The sequence below is a fragment of the Helicoverpa zea genome, chromosome 13 (assembly GCF_022581195.2).
Source record: "Helicoverpa zea isolate HzStark_Cry1AcR chromosome 13, ilHelZeax1.1, whole genome shotgun sequence".
In the NCBI taxonomy this organism is placed as follows: domain Eukaryota; kingdom Metazoa; phylum Arthropoda; class Insecta; order Lepidoptera; family Noctuidae; genus Helicoverpa; species Helicoverpa zea.
In genome coordinates, this window is record NC_061464.1 from 10,619,325 (window position 1) to 10,641,848 (window position 22,524).

At 33.8% G+C, this 22,524-nt stretch overlaps 1 protein-coding gene across 1 annotated transcript in view; it reads left to right on the forward strand.

Moving 5' to 3' along the window:
• Nucleotides 1-14,040: 14,040 nt before the first annotated feature.
• Nucleotides 14,041-22,524, forward strand: part of LOC124635563 — a 180,430-nt gene continuing 171,946 nt past the window's right edge. Inside the window, exon 1 of the mRNA XM_047171484.1 lies at nt 14,041-14,065. The gene's annotated coding sequence lies outside the window, so the exon portion shown is untranslated. The remainder of the gene's footprint in view (nt 14,066-22,524) is intronic.

Here is a 22,524-nt window from a genome sequence, read left to right on the forward strand (position 1 = left end):
TAAATAATATTTAATTGGTACAACCAGGTATAACCAGTGGTAAAACTCACTTACGTAAACACAAGTCGTAAATTAAGGCTAAGTCCCAAAGGAATTCTATCGATCCTATTGGTATCGACCTTAAAATACAGAAAGCGGATAACTTCTGACAAATTCGTGATTGGTGAACTAGATTGTGTCCCAAATGGCTTCCTAGGCAAAAACTTTTGGTACAGGTAACTTTATGGTTCTCTTTTAAGGGAGACGACAGCCGCGCGGCCAAAACGCTATTAGTCATAGTATGGATTTGACTGAGGTCTGTCATATTGCGTAGCTTCAGCCAGCTGTTCTATCCGTGTAAACTATTACACAGTGAATTACATAACACAGGCACGATTTTCAAATCGGACCTATAGAGATCTGAGAATAGCGCATTCAAGCAAGCAAACTAAAATAAAAACTTACAATATAAGATATAAGTGTGTTTATACATAGATTCTGTAATATCTTATATCATCCTCCGAGCCTTTTTCCCAATCCTGTGGGGGTCAGCTTCCAGTCTAACCGGATTCAGCTGAGTACCAGTGCTTTACAAGAAGCGACTGCCTATCTGACCTCCTCAACCCAGTTACCAGGGCAACCCGATACCCCTTGGTTAGACTGGTGTCAGACTTACTGGCTTCTGACTACCCGTAACGACTGCCAAGGATGTTCAATGACAGCCGGGACCTACAGTTTAACGTGCCATCCGAAACACAGTCAATGGTGTCTAAGATATACTTAGAAAGTACATGCAAACTTAGAAAAGTTGCATTGGTACATGCCCGACCTGGGATCGAACCCGCGCCCTCATACTTGAGAGGTTGGTCCTTTACCCACTAGGCCACCACGACTTCTGTACTACCCACTGACACTGTAATATCTTATAGAAAAGTATTAATGCGAAAATTGAATTATTGTATGTTACGCTTGTGCTAAACAGATCGAGATTGTTTTTTTTTAATACTTATAAAAGTCTAGATAATTATAGAAGACTGCAATGCGAATACTTTCCTTAGAGACGCGATTGAAATAATGGGAATTCACTAATAAATTAATAAAATACAAAAAAGTAATAATTAATACCGATCAATCGGAAACCGCAATGGACTCGACTTTTCCAATCGCCGCTCGCAAAAACACAACATTTTACGAAACTGGTATAAAAACATAATCCCTTCTGTTGCCACATTGACGATAATACTAGAAGGACCATAATACTCTTGATTTCAATTTAATTCAATGAAATCTTTTATTTTACAGAATTTTGCACTTTATAGATTTTCAATCTTGAAGGATGATATTTTAGTCTATTCTTTTGCGACCTGCTATCTCGCAAGATTGTAATAGTTAAAATTGTGTCCTGAAAAAAACAGTTTTTTGTTTATAATTAATTTTCCACTTAATTGTGTCGTGAACTGACATGCAATATAATGTGCTTCAGACGCTGATTATATGTATTATCCTAACTAATATTTTAAATGTGAAAGTAACTCTGTTTGTCTGTCTTTCAGTCTGACTGTCTTTTCTTCACGCCTAAACTACTGAACCGATTTGTGTGAAATTTGGTACAGACATACTTTGGAACTTGAGAAAGGACATAGGATAGTTTTTATAAATAAAAATAAAAAATAACATTTATTCCGGACATATAGCGCCATCTATTGGTCAAACCAAAAATCTGCCGGAAGTCACTATACCACGCGAACGAAGTCGCAGGAAAAAGCTAGTAAATTATATTCAAAATGTTATTAAAATGACTAAAGCAAGTTATGAAATACAGTGCGATTCCATACCTTCAATTCCCTACCACCTAAATAAAAATCCAATTTTACATAATTTCGATGAAGCCTTCTGCATATACCTGCAACGTGGCACAACAAAGACCCTTAGATTAAAAGGTTTAATCATTCAACCCTCTGACTGACGCTCGAGTAAGCCTAACGGATAGTATTGACACATCCCAATTGCTCGTCCCACAAGCCTCTGGTGGGTTAAACCGTTATTGTGGTATGTGAAAATAGGTACATATATAAGGGTATTTGTTATAGATATTCTATCTTACAAAGACCGGTGAGCTGTAATTATACATGCACATTGTCTTTCAATGACTTAACGACTATTGGACGCTCCTGAGCTTCTGAATACAAAGAAAATGTGCATATATGTAGGTATAGGTGCATGTAGGCATAATTATGGATAATCCGTTTCCGAGAAAAAACATCATCTATACTGCTTGAATTATTATGAAGAGCTGAAAACCACGCTTAGCGCGGTCAGGGATGGTAACTTCCATATATTAAGGACTTAATTTGTGTGTCAGAGAAGGCATGTTAAATCAGTAGGTCCCGGCTGTCTATGAACATCTTTGGCAGTCGTTACGAGTAATCAGGATTCAGAAAGTCTGACATCCAAACTAAACAAAGGGTATCGTGTTGCCCAGGTTATACTAGTTTGAAGAGCTCAGATAGACAGTCGCTCCATAAAAACACTGGTTTACTCTGCATAAGGTAAGACTGAAAGCTGACCCCAAAATAGGTAAAATGCTAGGCTGATCATGAACCGAAAAAGGCTAGGCAGATTATAGACTTACGTAAAATACTCTTTCATAATGCTAGTAGATTATAATGTAACCTGCCTATGTTAATACAATTTACAAATACGAAGAGGTATATCTAACAATGAAATGGAATTATTTAGTAGTGAGCCTCCCACGTTATTCGTAAGTTCATTCTAATACAAATTCGATGTAAAAGATTTTCCTTGAGTTACGTAATATAAGTTATAAAATATTTTATTTGTTCCCAAAATACTGGATTCATATCTTTTGTTGGATACTAAATGTAGGTAATGTACCACCTACACTTTTGTTTGTGTGGGAAGGTCCTTTTAACTCTATTATCTAGTTCTAGGTACACTAGTTGTTTATTTAGATGTTATTCTTCTACTAATAATGTTGTTTTATAGCTAACAAGGTCTGGTCTAATATTGTTTCTTATCTACCTGAAGGCCTCTGATATTTGTCATTACAACGACGACATAATATCTACAAAAAGAAATTTAGAAGTTCTAAAAAATAAGATGATTATTATATGACCGAGAAATATTACCAAACTTATAGCCTTAAAATGATATAAATGCGTAAGAAAGTCTATCTCGTCTGACACAGTCTTTCGCTTTCTCGTCAAGAAGAAATAATCTTTAAAATGAATTTTTATTCACAGATAGTCATAGAAATAGGATACTTTTATCCGAGTCCAGGAAGAAGTCCATTTGGGAAGTTAGTAGAACTATAGTAAGCAGCCAGTTTCCAAATAAACTAGACTAGCCTTGAAAATTGGTCACCGAGATACTCAAATCGAAAGATCTTAGTTACTCCAAGGCTAGTAATTCCACTAGCTACAACTAGTTTATCCAAAGTAACCTGACACGTGTATGAAAGGATAATGAAATGACAAAGGTGAAAGGGAATCACTGTGTGATGAAAGGTTATCGGTGCCTTTCTCTAGTTAAACCCGACTGAATTCGGACTACGGAACAAGTTATAAGATGCCAGATGGTCAACCAGAAAGAAATAATCAGACGATAGTGACACGTTTAGTGTAAAAAATTCTCTTAAAACTATTAGTGCATAAGTCATTGGATTGTCATAAATAAATAAATAGTTGACAGTCTGACAACCAGTCTTACCAAGGGGTATTGGGTTGCCCGGGTAACTGGGTTGTGGAGGTCAGATAGGCAGTCGCTCCTTGTAAAACACTAGTACTCAGCTGCATCCGGTAAGACTGGAAGCCGACATAGTTGGGAAAAAGCTTGGGAGATCGATGTTTCTGCGCATGTAATGAAGATTAGGTATCTGGCCGGTATCATACCCATCAAAAATGTCTAATTACCTTCACAAACGAGGCAATTGTCGGCTGTCAGTTGAGTCAGCAGTGTTTGTCTTTTAAAAACGGCTGATGTAATTTACATTGAAATTGACTCTACTATAAGAGTTATTTATCACTCTTTATTTCTTATATCTTGTACCACAGTACAAAGCCGTCATTCGTACAAATAGAGTAATGGCAAATTTGGCGTGCACGGGCCAGTTTAGCGTACCTTTAGGTCTCGTCGCCTGCAATTTACGTTCCCTTTGATGTCCAAATTGACGACAATTTTTTGACAACCTTCGGGAACTCAATAACGATTCACTTTTTATGTAAATAAGGACTTTAGAAATTATTTCGGGGTGTTTTTATCAAAGTGATCACTAACGAAAATTACTGAAAGGGATTTATTTAACTTTTTTTTCGAGGATTTTTTGTATCAAAGAATTGGAGTTAAACGATATCATTAAACTTCTAAAGGGTCTGGAAAAGTTTTTTGCTTTAGAAGAATTTTCGAACCATCATTTAAAATGAATGTTTTATTGCTCAAAACTTCGTTATGATGAAACTTTGAATCGCTATTTGATCATTTAATCGATTTCTTTGAACGAAAACTTACACAGAAGCTCTTAGCCACGATAGTAGCTTTTACAAAAGAAACTATTTTACATACTTCAGGTATATTATTAATACAGAAAATATAATTCCCATAAATCATTATCAGGTCAAAAACCACACCTTACTCATTATTATTCATAGTTACCGCCTTGTGAGGCCATAATTACCTCAAAGGAGACTTAATACAAAATTAATTAACAATCAGTAAGATTTGAAATGAAATTACTGTGACAAGGTTTTACCCGTGAGATTGTTAGGAACCAAGGAGAATATAATGACTAACGGAGATGTCATAATGCAAAATCTCTTGACGCCAAAATATAGGTGTTCGGGGGACGAAGAACGTTACTAGCTCCGCCCTTACACGCCTTCTATGGAACCCATTATTTTCAAAATAAAATCACCTATCAATCAAGTCCAATCTTTGAAAGATATGGTAAATTGGTTTAGATCTGGCAAGGAACCCAAATGCCTTGTTAGTTCTAGCAACTGATCAAGCCTACCGTATGTAGCTTTGACCTACAAAAAGGCGCCTGACCTACCTTCCATATGGCATCTCCGCTATCTTTCCTTCCTCCGTGTTAGGAAGGAACACGAAGACTTGTAATTTGCAATGTCTTCCCTTACATTATAGCGCTTCAATGTACATACCTACTCATATTTTATGCAGGTAAATACCAGTATTGTACAGTCTTGAGATTTGAGATTCTTGCCCAAATTTTTGTCATGGGCACAATCTCTCTTTTACTAAAAATACTTTCATTATAATACTGTATCTGATCTGGAAATAGCCTTCACGTACGACGACAGTTATATACAGAATTTTCAACCTTATCACAATAGTGGAAGGTTAACATTCGATTTCTTAAATTTGAAGAAGTTGACCTGCCGGCGTCTATTCCCTCACATAAGGCAGTACACCTGACTTTTACCCGACAGTGCCAGAAGATCATGGTTTTCCACGTTCATACATGGAAAAACATGATCTTTTGAAAAATATGAGTAAACACATATTGAATTGAAAGTATTATACCCCAACGAATTAATACATTACCATAATTAGTTATTTAAGAAGAAGACAAGATATTTCCTATCATTTTAATAGGTAAGGTAAACACAGTTCTGGGATTTTCCATAGCCGACCATATGCTGCCTTCTCACGAAACGAAATAATAACATTTAGTTGTCCATTTCAAATAATAAAGTGATGTACTCAAATTGGTAACAATTACTGGAAAATTTTCTGATTTTTGTAGTAGTGTGGGACTGGATTTTTGTAGCTAGTTCACGGAATTTCTTGGAATGCTCTTAAATGAAAGTCATCTCAGTATCCATTATTTCAACAATTTTATTTTATTCCATTAGCGGATTTATAACTTTTTTTGGGTTAATTTAATCCAAAAGATGGGGACTACTTCTGTAAAAGTAGGGAAATACGTATATTATTTAGAGGTATAAGCTAATGTAAGTAAATTTGAAACACAGAGCCTGAGTAAAGATGATAAGGATGTATGGCCAACTATTTACTTACTTGCTAAAAATTGCTCGCTAGGGGCGTGGTTTAAATAAAAAAAATTATGACCTACCTCAAAATATTCCATCAACATCAAAACCATTTAAATACTTAATGTAAACTTCAACGACTCTTAATAATTCATGTAGCAGAAAAGGACAATGGGCACTTTGTATGGGATTTGGTACACGCTCCAACAGTAACGTATGATATATAATTAGAAAGGTATTTACGTGAAGAATAACAAAAACTAGGGGGCTTGCCTCAATTAGCTGTCCGATCCGAGTAATGATAAAAATGGAATCGACATAGAAACAAGTATGTCATCCATATATGCGAAGTCATTAAGAGGCATACGTCGTCAGTGTAATAATTTTAAACTTAGTTAATAGACATCATACATTGTTTGAGATACACTCTATTATAATGTAAAGGTTGTAATAGTCTATGGAGTCATACTACGGAAACACAATCGTCATCTGATTTGACAAAAGTTCAAAACATTTCTATTCATCTTTTTTTAAGAAGAAATTCATCATTATCTCAGCACCTCTTGAGGAGCAAGATTAATATAATATATAATTATTATATAATTTAGATTAACATCGTCTCCTGACTTTTCAACCTTAATTGATTGTAAATACTGAAAGACTTTCATCAAATACATAAGCTAGTTCTGCGTGAACTGCAAAGGTTTCCACAGTCTTTTTTTAAAGCAGTGAGCAGGCAAACTTTCTATGAAGGCCAAATTCTTGTTTTTTTTTTGTAACTTTACCAGTTTGTATTCAATACAGTTAGATTTATGAACTACATCTACGTTGATGATTTATGAATATTACACATTCTATTAGTCGATGTCACGCGAAATGGACAAGGATTTGGGACTGGTCGTCATAGTAAACATTTTTTGCCTTGCCAAGACCTACGCAATGGTACTAGAATCAACACTGTTGAACAGGGTACCAAAACGCCCATCGTCCTTTATAGATGCCCGGAGCGAGTTCGAATGTTTTGGCTCACATCCAAGCCTTGCCTTAACTAGGTCTTAGGATTTTGAAATTATTCATCATTGATTCTGGTTTAAATTGCTAAGGGACTTCCTTAGCGGGATACTTATTGCTTTCACGGAAAGTCTTGGGAAGCAAATTGGGGAGAGTTTGGTAATTTTGTGGCCTATATTTTAAGGAAGTATGTTGTTATGGTTGATGTTCTTGTATGGGATAACTATGTATTGTGAAGCGATAGGAACTAAATGTTAAATGACTCACGTCTGTTATTAAATTTATCAATGCTGAAATCTAGATTAATATTATGAATCTGAAGAATTTGTTTGCTTGAAGGCGATAATCTCGGGCACTGCTGCTGGTCCAATTTTTCTGCAATCTAGTAGATAGCCTATCTAGCTAGGTGTCAGCTGGTTGGATTTTATCCACAAAAGATGCTGGCGTTACTAATCTTGAAAAAACTGCTTTTTCTTCCGCATGTTTCTTAATGCATTAATAGAGTTTTAAATTTCTAATTCCATTTCACTCCATGGAAATTCCACCAAAAACAGATATTACTCTGGTAATCTTTTGAATACCAAATGTTATCAACTGAACGATCCGCCATCTTTAAACGAAATGTGCGTCTTTTTACGCGTACCCTCATTATTTTTCAATTCGATTTCTGTATATACGACAAACGTGAACTCGATGTGAACTCGTAAAAATTGATACATTCCCGTCATCGGCCATTTCGGTTGAAATAGCGACAGTTAGAGTACCCGCACACAGTAAACTTTCAGTCGTCTATTAGTTGGTTTGGGCTCATAAATCGACATGAAGATAAGTGGTAGCACGCACATTACAAGGATTAGGTATTTAGCCGGTCAGCACAGCTCAGCAGGGCCAGGTCTGCCAGGGCTGCGGGATTGTTCGAAAGAGTTACCGCGGCCCTGGTACATAAAAGGCCTACGACGGAACACGACGGTTTTTAGTCAGTAAGAGTCTGACACTCCCTCACCGCTGCTAACCCACAGCGGGAGGGGTCATTTGATGATATTTGACGTCGTTAAAAAAAAAGAAAGGAATTTAGCCGGTATCAAATCGACTGAAGACTGATTGGATTCAAGATTTTCTGTAAAAATAATTGATAATCATCGGGTCAACTGTCGGCCGACTGTTTTGTCTGCAGTTTGTAAGTAGGCTTAAGCGTTTGATCGTGTATGGAATAACGTGTTTTTTGCAATGTCCCCTTGTGAGTAGGTTTTCAAATATGTATGGCGTGTTCTTGTAGTCTTTTTTTTTTACAAATGCAAATTGATGGTGTTTTAGCCTAGTTAGGGAGTTCGTTTTTGAATTTGTAGTTAAATAGTGCGATTTTTCGTCTTCTATTATTAGTTCCGTATAATATGTTAAATTTTAAGTGTGTATACGCGTTTTTTGTTGCGCAATACAATTTATTTTCTTACTTTCTATTTTGATAAGACTATATTTTACACTACTTATCTGTTTTCCGCGGTTTCATTCTTTCTTATGTGTATTTCTAATATATTTTTAATATTATTTAAAATAGGTTCAGTAACTAGTTTCGGAACCTTTAGTGTTGTTAGAAACAAAACTTTATTTTCTCTTTTAATTTACATATTACCTATAAGATTATTGAATTTTCGACATAATGTTGTTACAGATCAACATTGTATCTTTAAATTTTAATTGATACAAAATAGGTTACGATGACAAAAATAACAAAGTACCTATGATATGTAAAACACGTGTAAGTGCTTTCATAATTTCGTTCAAATTCCATCAGTATCGTTTACAAAAAAATATCTATGTTTATTTTAAATTATAAATAGCTTTTCTAATGGCATGGAAAAGCTCGAATTAACTTTACTAAGTGATTGATCATGTTATTTGGAAATAATCTTCATAACTTTATTTTATACCTGCAAAGAAAATATCAATTTATAAACAGCTTCTAAAACTTTAAATAATGTTTGAGAAACAATATTTAAACAATTTTACCTGTGATTTAGATATCTGCTTTTACAAAGTTTTGTACCAATTGAAGTTTTAAGTAAAACAACTAACTTCAGTACTTGCCTATCTAATGATAATATTTTATAAGTTACTTTGCTTTTGTATTAATATTTTGTGATATTTTCTGAAATACCTTAGGTTATAAATACATTTTTGTACTGTTGGTTTTGAACATTCCTGTAGCAAACTATTAGTACAGAGAGATTTCGTACTAGTAACAAAAGTATATAAACAGTTGGCATTTAACTTTAGCAATAACCGAACCATTTTAATCAAATCGCCGGATTACTCAATTATCTTCAAATATTATACCGCTGGACATGGTTTGGTAATCATTAGAATAAAATTGTGTTGAAAATACTGTACAAATGTAGTGAAAATACCATACATTCTAATACTGCCTACTTAAGTAGATCACCTTCTTAACTTGAAACTTATCAAAGAAAACACCACAACCCATCAAAAATGGACTCCAAAATGAATCACCGGCATGCTCAAACAATTAATTTTAACCAGTTAAACGCCCATACCTTATAAACGTCCAACATACCGTACAGGTACACAAACCCTGCAATGGTTACGGCGTACCACAAGTCCCAACTATTTGGAAAACCACCCACGCGCTGTAGCAGTTAGATAATGTTTTTAAGTGATTTCGCAAACTTTCTGGTACGAAGTTCGGGGAGTGATTAATTAATCAACTGTTTAACGCACGTTATTAATCTTTGATTAAAGCTGAGTTTGATGTGGAGTCTGCTGATGTGAGGTTGGAATAAGTGCTGTGATAAATTGAGGAAAGGAACTTGGAAATTTGTTATACTTAAAAATTTATAAGCGTCAGTAAAATCAGAGGAACATGGAAGATCAACTTTATTTTGTAATTATGTACATAAAAAAGATTCTGTTTACTTTCAGTTTTTTTTTAATGGTTAGGTATACCTAATTCTTTTTCATATTCATTTATTTTTATGCAGTCATGATTGTTATATTTTTATGCCGATACTAAATATTTCATACAAATAAAATTATTTCATTTAACCATATAGGTACTATTACTGTAATCCTCTATTTTTACATCACGGAAGTCTATGGTAACATAAAAAGAAAACAAAAACACATCGATGTGATGTCAAAAGCGTATTATTTTTGACAGCTTGATAAATGTCCAAGTATTTACAAAAGTGTAATAAAAATATTTTTATCAAATATAAGTAACCACGACAAATAAGTCTGGACACGAAACTTTTATATATTTAATATTTACTTCCTACTTGTGTCACTTAAGTAAAATATCTTGTTTCTTAGAAATAATCCTCTTAGAACGCGAGTTGTATTTATAAAGTGTTGCCAGCTGACATAATAATGAAACTACATAGGTACGTGCTGTAACAGAATACTTCCCTCTATCTAAATTACTGGGAACTCGACGCCTAAGGGGTCTGTCATTAGAGTATTTCATTTGAAAGGTGACACAGTGAGAAACTATGGTATGGTATGTCTGTCACCAATGAATTGGGGAATAGGTGTGTAAGGTACTTGGTTTGATTGTAAGTTCTGGCAGAGTAAGTTGATATTTGGCTATTGAATTTATTTTGGTCTGCACTTGCTTCATTTTGTTACACTCATTTTATATCGGATCTAAATGGTTAAAAAAAAATGAAACCACTATACTTTGATGATATGTTTATGCTGGTCAGTAAATATAAAAAAGTTAAGCCTAACGTTAGTGCAAGTTTTAACTGTATTTTTACCAACCACGGGAAAAGAATTATAGGTTATGTGTTTAACAAAATAGTACAAAAAAATATATTATTACAAAAAAAAAATATCTAGCACAATCAGTGATTATTAAAAAATACCGATTATATATTAAACCTGTGGCTCCTTCATGAAATAATTTATGCTGTAGGTATAAAGGTAACCCTTTCAAGGATAAGTGGGGCCCGAACTGTGAAGCATCCCCAAACTTACTTTGGATGTACGGGGGTTTTTTGAGAAGGGGTAGTAGACACACTTCAATAGTAAGAAATTCACGGGTTTGTTTGCAAACTTGAAAATTTATTACCAAGGAAGTTGGTAATTTTTTTGAGACGATTTTCACAGCATAGAGACAGATAGAACATTTTTTTGACAATTTTTTTATAAATTCTATAAAATTCTCTTTTATCCTATAAAAACATGAAAATAACATAGGCAAACATATTTTTTATTGGATAATATAGAATTACTTTAGAAATCTAAATCTCAGGTAAAACACCTACCTTTCTGACCTGGAAATTGAAAACGTCTAATAAGAAATTGTTACACTCGAGAGCAGCGAGAAGACAGTAGGTATAAGATATTAAAATATTTTCATGTAGTAGCATGATACCTAATGTTTGAATGAACAATCAATATTTGTGACATTATAATAATTAATATTCATACACAACTTACCAATTAAAACATGCTTATAATTACAAAAAACACATACCAACAAAATTAGGTTTACCAAATTCATTCACCAACACGGCAAATTACACGTCAGGCCAAAATAAACTGCGCGCTGTTAACATTATAATTTTGTAGGATAAAGTGTTGTAATGCTGCAAAATCTTGGCTTAAGCGGTTATTCAACTCACGGCCCAAGTGGGCCGGATATGTGCTTTCTAAAGGTTTTATTTTTTATTCTCGTGTATATTTTTACTAAGCTCTTGGGCTCTAAGTAATTTTTATGTTAAAAAAGATTAACAAACATCCACTCAGTCAAAAAACTTTTACATTTTTATACTTTAAACTTTACTTTTTTTTCGTATAAAATTTTGTTGTATGGTTTTTCAACTTAATTTTGATGCTTGTAGCTGTTTAATTTGTTCTTGGTGTATTCTTAACCTTATTTATAAGTTAGATATTTCAGTAATTTCTTTTACTATCACAACTTTCTTATAGGATACCTATTGTAATTTGTTGCTAAAACTGATCGGATCATTAAATTTTTGACGTAATATCATATGCTCAGCCTTTTTCCCAACTATGTTGGCTTCCAGTCTAACTGGGTACACCTGAGTACCAGTGTTTTACAAGGAGCGAATGCCTATCTGACGTAATAAAAACCCCTACCCCTAATTGCATTGAATTTTGCATCGAAGCTATAAAATATACCTAAGCTATTAATAGCTAAGACGATGATGAAAGACGACATTATTTCAGTTGGTTCCCAAGCAAGAGATAACGCTATTTACGATCGAATTCTTAAGCAAGTTGATTAAGTTAGCGGATTTATTCAATGGTTTTCGGAATAAACTCATTCCACGTCAAATTATTCTCTTTGATTTACTTTAATGATCGCATTAAGGGACTAGCACACAATTTGTTAACTTAATCTAGAGTTAAGTTAATAGGAAACTGTTTAATACTGAAGCAGTGATTTTGGGACTTTGGCTGAAGTTAGCGGAGTTTGTTTTTGTAGTCAAGGAAAAAATCCTTTTTATTTTTGTATTTTCTTTTCATTTCAGTTAATTCCTGAAATAGAGAATTTACCACAGGATATGAAGACAAGTAGATAAAGTAGCTTTTTTATTATTTTGCTTGCAACCTTTTTTGAAACAAAAACTTCACGACAGTTCACTTTTCATACTAGCTAATAAACAAGAGGACATGATAACTATGCCTAGGCATACTATACATACAGGTCTTGAACACTAGAACGAATTTCACGAATGTGTACCTTTGACTGGCTTCGAAACATCTGTTACAGGTCACTAGATCCCTTCAGATGCAAATTTATTCAGCGGTACAACTAGGCCTTAACTATTTGGGAATGTCCGTTTGTACCTAGGGACTAACTCTTATCTGTCTCCAATTTAACACCTTGTATGAGAAAATTTTGTTTTTTTTTTTTTCAAATGTAGTATTTACCTACCCAAAACAATTTAAATCAAAAAGCATTATACAGGGTCACTTGTAAGTAGACCGCATCCTTTCATGAGGTGATAGTATAGTTCAATACGGACAAATTTGACCATGGGATACACTGGGCAAAAGTTAACCCGTTTCAAGATAATCGAATTTCAAGATCTTTTCTTAACAAGTCGTCTGGGTACAAGTATAATTTTTGTATTATTAGTTAAAAGTCTCGTTTTTGCGGATTTTTGTGTGTTACAAAATGATATTATTAGTATACTTATCTTGAAAGCCTAAAAAAGATTAGGCTTATAAATGAGAAAAAAAATATCACCCTTAATTCCACAAGATTAATTATCCCGTAGATAATCCGAGATTTCCGAGATAACTTAATAAATATTAAATGCAATCAAAGCATATACAGTGTTACTTACCCAAAGGGAGTGTTTGCGTGAACAAGCTAAATTGTATTTGTAAAGGAAACACTTTATCTTAAGTGAGAACAGACTCACCATCATATTTTATTAATCCCCCGACCGATGTAAATGTTCCCCTTTATAAATAAGGCGAAGTCCGTTTGAGAGCGTACAGCGGAAAATTAAAATGTAATGAAAGTATTTTTATTTCATACATAAGACATATTTACAATAAAAATTAAAACTATTACTAGATTTACAAACTTATAATTATTACCAACAACTTACCTACAAACTAGAATAAAAAAAAAGGAATAAAAAAACAAAAACAAACAAAACATGAAAGTAAACGATTCAATGGAATTTATTTTTCACCAGCGGTTTCACCCGCTTCCCGTGGGAACTACTTCCCGTATCGGGATAAAAAGTAGCCTATAGCCTTCCTCGATAAATGGGCTATCTAACACTGAAAGAAATTTTCAAATCGGACCAGTAGTTCCTGAGGTTAGCGCGTTCAAACAAACAAACAAACTCTTCAGCTTTATAATATTAGTATAGATAATGAATTTGTTTAAATGATATTTTTGGTGTATGTGAAAATAATCATTAAAATGAAAAATATAAACGAAAGTTAAAATATAGACCAAAATTAAAATAAAAATGAAAATAAAGGTTTAATTGATTGATTTCTTCTGTTTCAGATAACGCCCGTGAATGTTGGAAATAGTAAGTAAATTGCCATATATATTATTTGTAGTTTTTTACACATACCTACCCATATAAGTTCCACATATTATCTACTTAGTAACCTTATTGTAAACTAAACTGTGGACGAAACCGCGAAAAGTAACTAGTTAACGATAGAAGGTTACCAAAATAATTGGTTTAAACTAAAAGCGGCGCGCCTTTGTTGATCAGTGGTCTTAATTAACGGGTTTTTTTCATCTACTAATTAGTGATGGGTTAGGTAAGGTGAGTGATAAGTTTAATTTACACGTACGAGGTTAAAACTATGGTTTAGATGTTACGTAGCTTGTTTATGGCCATTCTACTATAAAATTACTTTGTTACTTGAAATGAAAACTATAAAAAATTTACAGTTTAAAAAACTAAAAAACACGTTCCTCACGTATTGTTATCTGAACTCAGAGCGTGTGTAAAATGTCATCTTAATCGAAACCGGTAAGTGGGTCAAATTAAGATTCCAAAATTTTCTTACATGCGTAGTTACAAGTGAAGCTAATATAAGCGTGTTAAAAACATAACAAACATAAACATGTATTAAGAGACAAAAAGATGTAACACATGTTTCGTTACATAAAAATACACCTAGCCAAAATCTTTAAAGACGACAAATGGGATTGATCCAATGGGTTCAGAAATAACCTTGATGCGAATAATAAAACATAAAATTGTTATTTTCAAATTCATAATAAAATTATATGCATTTAGGTTTATAAACATGTAAATTCTAGCTGCTATGGCACATTAATTAAATACGTATACCCAATTCAAGGCAAGTAGTAATAAGTTTTAAACATTAATGACACTAGCTCAATATTAGTGGCCTCAAGTGTACAGCAATAGCAAAACCTTTGTCGTTCAATATTACAAGCAACTTACGATAATCATCACTCATCTATTCAAATGATCTGCTTTCCATTTCGCCATTGATATTACAAACAATAGAATATAGACCTTATTTCTACTTCTGTAAGTCCTATTTTCATATCATATAATATCAAAGGGCGTGAACTAGACCATTTACTACCACCAAACTTAGGTCAATAACCTTTAAACAAATATAAGCAACAGTACCTAAAATTATTCAACAAACGCGGTTTCCGAAGCAGAAATTCCGAACAGAATAACTTCGGTTCATTGAAATCGTCAAACAAAGGTTCGCGAAATAATTTAAGATTCGTACATAAATACGGAGGAAGGAAAAATGAGCAGAGATGCCATGAGTAAGGTAGGTCAGGCGCCTTCTTGTAGGTAGACGTGATCAGTCACTAGAACTAACCAGGCGTTCGGGTTCCTTGTCAAATCAAAAAATGCCAAAGATTGGTCTTGATTGATTGTTGATTTTATTTTGAAAATAAATGGCGGATTCGAAAGGTGTGTAACGGCGGAGCTAGCAACGTTCCACGTCCTAACACCCGCACAATGGCGCGCTACTTTCTTAAGAGATTCTGCGATATGACATCTCCGCTAGTCATTTTGTTCTCCATGTAAACAACAGTAAGTTCGACGTTGTGATGCCTGCCAAATGTTACAATGGAATGACGTCATCAGATAAAGACGTTTCAGACCTATCGATTGGTACACAATATGAGTGAGTATTGGGAAATGCTCTTGTCAATGTATTTATTGGCAAACACCAGCATATTGACACGGTTTCATATTTTCGAATTTAATATAGCAGGAAATCTACTTTAGTCCGAAGTTACTATAGCTATGTGCAATTCAGTAAAATTGATTTAGTCGCTTTCTGGGTAAGTGTAAGAATAAACTTAAAAATGTAGATGTTTAAAAAATGAAAAAGTACTCACTTGCTAGTGTTTTGCGGGTGTCACTTTCAATTTTCATTTCCCTCTGTAATATTAAAAAGAAAAAAACTTAAAAAATGTTTGACTGTGTCCACAGATATGAATGCCCTAGAATATTTCTCAAACCTAATCTAAACTTCAGAACTACACTAAAACACTAGAATTTAGGCACTTAACCAGACAAAGTATCAGAGATACCCATTTGGACCAACTGGCATGAGTAACTCCATAATAATAGCCAATTTTGGTGCTAATAAAATATATTCTGTCTGTTCAATTTAGCACAGAAAATATTATGGACCTTAGTACTGAAATTCTAGACATAATAGTTCATTTCTTATACATGTTTCATTTTAAGAATAATGGCAGTTGTTATCTAGAAAATGAGTTCAGTAGATAGAATAAAGGTCAAAATTTCACGGTTAAGGCTGCCTGCGTATGTCAGACTTTGTGTAGGACAGATCGAGCCGATTTTTTGTAGGATTGTCTGACTAGGTGTCATTGAACCGGCTGTCATTGAACATCCTTGGCAGTCGTTACGGGTAGTCAGAAGCCAGTAAGTCTGACACCACTAACCAAGGGGTATCGGGTTGCCCGGGTAACTGGGTTGAGGAGGTCAGATAAGCAGTCGCTCTTTGTAAAACACTGGTACCCAGCCGAAGACGGTTAGACTGAAAGCCGACCTCAACATAGTTGGGAAAAAGCTCGGAGAATGATGATGTCTGATAAGGATTTTCTGACCGACTTTTTGTAGGTGTACGTTGCACTATTGCTATCAGTGTGTTCAATTTTTCACCTACAAAAAATCGGTCACCGATTACTGAATGTAGGCCGTCAGTCTGAACACCAGCAAGGTCATTATATGAACGAGTGACGTCACACAGGAAAACATTTCGAGAAAATGACTATACACGTGTATTCTTAATAAGGAAAAAAATGTAATTTGATATCTAAACATTTTTGTCTATTAATGGATATTCTTTATTTGAATAAAACATATTTATACTGTCTGTATGAAAATTTTACTGAAACTATGTAGTGGTTTTCCAGCGGTTTCGCCGGCTTCCCTGGGGAACTACGTCTCCTACCCGGATTAAATATCGCTTATGTTATTCGTCGATTCCCAGCAGTGGCAGAATTTTTGACCGACCGTCGAGTGACCGTTTTGATTGAATTGATATGTAGATAGGTGATACCCTGGATTAACACATAGGCTACTTTTTATCCCGATCAACAAAGGTGAAGCCACGCGGGCGAAGCCGCGGGCGGAAGCTAGTATAAAGACATATCTCAACAAACCATTTTCATTCAACTTCACTCAGGTAGAATCTCAAGGTATATCCAGCTTAATCAAGTATTAAAGAGCTCAGTTGTAAGCTAGTACTCGGAGGTACTCGTATGATTTATCTGATACAGTCTTCATATTAATTCTGTTAGTTATTCATGCGATTGCGCTGAAAGGAAATTGACGCTGATGATAATTGTGAAGGTGTACCTACTATAGATTTTTTTTGCTATTTTTTTTACGTTTAGTAGTCATATTGTTTAAATATGGTTATGGTTTAAATATGCTTAAAAACATGTTTTTTTTTTACTAACATGACATTTAAAATAACTGCCATTTGAAAGCGCCAGAGTGGTTGTTTTATTCGTAATTTAGTACATTCAACCTTTTTACATTAAACATGAGTCCAAACAAAAAAATTGGTAAGCGAATTTTTTCTTAATATTTTTATTAGAATAAGAAATGGGACTATCATCTAGATAGATAAGTCAATTAACAGAAAAAAAGACAAAAAATTACGAAAACTGGCACAACCACAAAACCGCCGATATAAAATAAATGCTTCATAACTTTACAAAAGATATTTAAACTTGATAATAATAACTTACCCTTATTTAGCTTATCAAAGGTAACTTGCGAACGCCCATCAAAGTCTGTTAAATAATGCTAGACTTTATAATAGACTTAACTAAACTTGAAGTAAGAACAATAGAGTTATGTTTTTTATGATAACGCCTGTTTTGTTCGCGAACTTATTTTACAAGCTCTCATTTAACTTGTTATACGTGAATAATAAGCCTTCTGGATTATACATATTACGAAAAAAAACTCATTTGAGAGAGTGCCCGGGTAACTGGATTGAGGAGGTCAGATAGGCATTCGCTCCTTGTAAAGCACTGGTACTCAAATGCATCCGGTTAGACTAGAAGCCGATCCCAACATAGGTAGTTGGGAAAAGGCTAGGAAAATAATGATCTGAACACGAAATTAAAAAAAAAGATAAGAAAATATACAGCGTTTAAATAAAACTACTTTTACGGATTTTATCGCGTTATATTAATATTATTTAATCCCGACGTTTCGGATCCTTTACAGCATCCATGGGCACGGGTAGACTAAGGTGTTGGTCGTCTTGATATATTAGTTACAAACAGCTACCCTACATTTTGTTGATTATTATTGACAATCCGATTCACGCAAAACGAGCTCACTGTATCCTTAGGTCGAGCAGTTGTAGGCTTGGATTTTGATTTAATAGTTTCTATGATGGGATTCCAAGCAGATGGTATGCACCAGCCATCTTCTCTATTGAAATTTGGATGTTTTTTAATTTCAATAGCCTCGCGAATCATCCTAAGAGTAAAAGTAGTTTTATTTAAATGTCTAATATTCGCGTAAGTGTCAGAAATCAATAAATATACAGCGTTTTAAATAAATAACGTATTTTTTAAGAGTGACGAACATAAAAAATATGCATTTAATTATGTAAAATGCTTCGCCAGTTACCAAGTTAGTGCCGAAGCTGTCAAATGTGCAAGATTAATGTTCTTTTTTTGACCATTTGAGTGAAACATTCATTCATTTGTTTTTGGGATAATTATCACAAACTATTTTGGAAACGCGTATTTTTTCAAAGCTCATTAAAATGAATTCTTCATTAGCACAAAATTACACGATATTTAAAAATTGTGCAATCATTTTCAATTAGTATAATTTAATTATTAAAATATACGAATAAATGTTTATTTAGGTAATTTATAATTACACCGGCTAGCAAGAATAATGGTTCAGCCCAGAGCTACCCGTCAGTCAAATGTCCAATTTTCTGAACTGCAGACCAGGCGAAAATAAATTCAATACAGCATTTTTATACAATTATTTATTCACAAATTGTGTATTTATAGTGTGATTAAATTACTTTTGAATTAACACTTTCAAATTAAATTGTATTATTTTGTATCGAGTTGTTTTAATTGTTTATTTAAGGTGGAATTTTAATTTTTTTGCTAATTAAATGTTCTGCGAAAAATAATTATGGACGCGTAGTACCTATTCTTGTTGAAAGAATTCACCAGATTTAATAATACAATGATGACTACCGAGACTATAGAGAGGTGTCAACTGGCTAACTATAGAAGAGCAAAGTTATTACAAAAAGATAGTTGCCAAAAAAGTAAAAAATCTAACAAACCCTATTAACATTCATCCAAAAAAAAAAAGAACTAACTAGAACTCACTCAAAACTGTTTGAAACAAACAAACGAACACTTATACATTTCTAAACCCAATCTAAATTCATGTAGCCAAGCCACGATAAATGGCTAGTTTTGGCTTGAAGCGTGCAAAATTTACGCGAGCACAGGGCCGGATTTGGGACCAAAATTCACGGGCCCCGGTAGAATATTTTGCAATTAGTTCATTTTTTTTTCTAACACCTCATTTTTCCTTGACTATACTGAGGTTCACTGGTGTAGTACTTTTGGAAAAGAAACTGGTGACGTATTGGGGAGCATCGGTAAAGAAATAGTGAGTGCATCTGTGTCTGCGGAATTCTTGAAGGTGCACTAAAATTATGTACTTCGCAATTGGCTTACCTCCTTATATGAGCCGCCGTGGCCGATAGTCGGCTAGGAGGATATCATCATCATCTTCTACATGTACAGAACAATACCCTTCTCTAATCAAACTATCGGGCGACTAAAAGTGTGCAGTCTGCAAAGGTTCACGTTTGTCAATTTATCAAAACGAGATTGTTTCAAAGACACCCAAATGCATTTTTCTGATATCGAAAAGCCTTCGAAATGTCTCAATTCATGAAAATCTTGGTAATTCCATTTGTCATAAAACCATAGAAATAGTATGAATAGTATTATTGAAATAGACTGTGTCACTGTTTATACCTCAAATGTGTTTGAACCATGGATAACAAACTGACTAGCGGAGATGGCATAACGCAAAATCTCCTAAGAAAGTTACTCCTAACGTTATAATGGATTGTAAGTAGAGTAGATAATAAAAGTTTATTATTTCTATTTTTACAGAAGCAGTGCGACGTGTAAACATTTTATTTGACTAATAAAATCAAATGTTCCAAAGGTTAACAACCTTTTTGTCCTAACACAACCTTCAATAAGGTTAGAAATAACAAATTCCATTCATTGACAATATTTTACTTTTCAATACAAATCAGCATCCTAAAATTTACATCCACTAAATATTCTCCTTGCGTTTTTCGTAGCCGAAAATCTTTTTCTCGGCTTCGAACGCACACTGCAAACTTTTAGTCGGCCGATAGTTTGTTAGGGCTCATAAATTAGTATGAAGATGAATGGTAGTACGCACATTACAAAGATTAGGTATTCAACTGGAATGAGACCGACTGAAAACTTTGATTAAAATCATGATTTTCTTTGAAAAAAAATGTCTAACTATCGAGTCAATTGTTGGTCGACTGTTTAGTCTACGGTGTGCATAAGGTACTCAAGGGGAAACAGCAAGAAATAAAATATTTTTCGTTTATCGAAAATCCCAGACGAAATAGTTTGGAAAAATAATGGGACAGAGACGCATTATACAATATTGTTTTTATGCACGCAACGCATATTAAATATTTGGTCTACACACGAATCTACAAGAAAAAATAAAGTTTTTTTTTGGGGCTAAATTATCGTCTGTGGATTTTTAAATTGATTTTATAAGGCCGTTATACAATTATGATACAAATAAAATCTACCCATTATAGTTTGTAATTTTGTTTCTTTGTTCTTATAATAAGTTTTGAAAATTGTTGACTACTTAATAACTGAAAGATTATTCAAATTATGAGCGACTTGAAAATTAACAAAAGGTTTTAGGGTGTAAGTAACGAGTTAGCATTTTTGGTAGTTCATTGGCCTCGTGAAAAATTGTTTTTTTTATATTATTTGATGAAGCCTGGGTGTTCTGACCGTTTAGGTATATAAACCCTATAAAATAGCGTTGTCAATTATTTTTTAAAGTATTTTTTATAGTACGTTGTACACACCGGTGCTGTTAACATTATGTTTAGTTTATTTTTATGTATTAGGTTCACCAACAATTGTTTCTACAAGAATCAAGAACTTACGAGCTAGCACATTAGGATGGCAGTAGTATTACAATGACTTATAGGTAAACTCAACATTTCAATATAGACATACGTACACGTACTTAATTACTAATGTTGTGTTGTTCCACAGTACTTTGTTATATCGTAGTTTTAGAAGTGAAAAATTGTAATTGGCTGTCAGTGAATCATACAGTCCTCCATTTCTCCACTGTATTTACCTATAAATCTTCCCTTTACATAAAAAAAAATATATAACAATCTGTATAGCCGCATAAGCAGATTCAAATCACACATACATTTTCATGACATCTCCACATAATGAATGAATGGCCTTATAGAAAACGATTCTTGCGCCCCCCTTGCTATTCCTTTGACAAGAACGACCTCGTTCGGCCCTGCACACACGGTGTGACCCTACGTAATAAATCGGTGTTTGGTGTCACGTGACCTCGATTTTTCACCTCGTAAAATGTAAAGCTAGTCACAATTGTATTTTGGCATGGTAAAGGATGTGGATTTGGTGTAATGGGAAATTTTTTTACCGACTTCAAAAATGGATGACCTCAGTTTGTATGTTAGCTGTATGTACATTTGTGCGATATTATCTCATCGATTTAAATGCGGTTTTTAGCATAGTATTTTAGGAAGAGTTAGGAAGGTGTATTATAACCTACTTCAATAATAATACGGTTTTATTTTATGTAGATTCAAAAAGTTTTCACAGAGCTATTACTGAAAAAATATATCGATTTCTAAAAATACTGAACTCCAAAAAAAGTAAAAACCGTTTCGTACTTTAGAATCCGATATAATCGTTAAAATGATCCGTTCCGCTGGGGGTGCAAGACAAAAAACTACCTACCTTTTTCTTCTTGAGTATTTTGAAAAATCCTACACAAACGCTATAGGTACTGAAAAGAAAAGCTCGGTTTAGAAAATCGGGACACAGATAATTCATTCCAAAATTAATACCTAGGATTACTCCAAGCCTAGTTTTCAGAATAATCCTGAAACTCACTCAGATTAGATCACAGGCAGAAGCTAGCTTAATAAAGAATATATATGAAAAAAAAACCTAACGTTGGCATAACATGGACTAAGTAAAAAGGGTTGGATTACTCTGAGTCAAGGTGAGCTCTGGGAAAACTTGATTTAGGCCACATCTGTTCCTGAGATTTCATTGTTTTTAGGGATCCGTAACGAAAAGCTAATACTGCATAATTTGTTTTTTTTTTTGTGAATAACTAGCTTTCGCCCGCGGTTT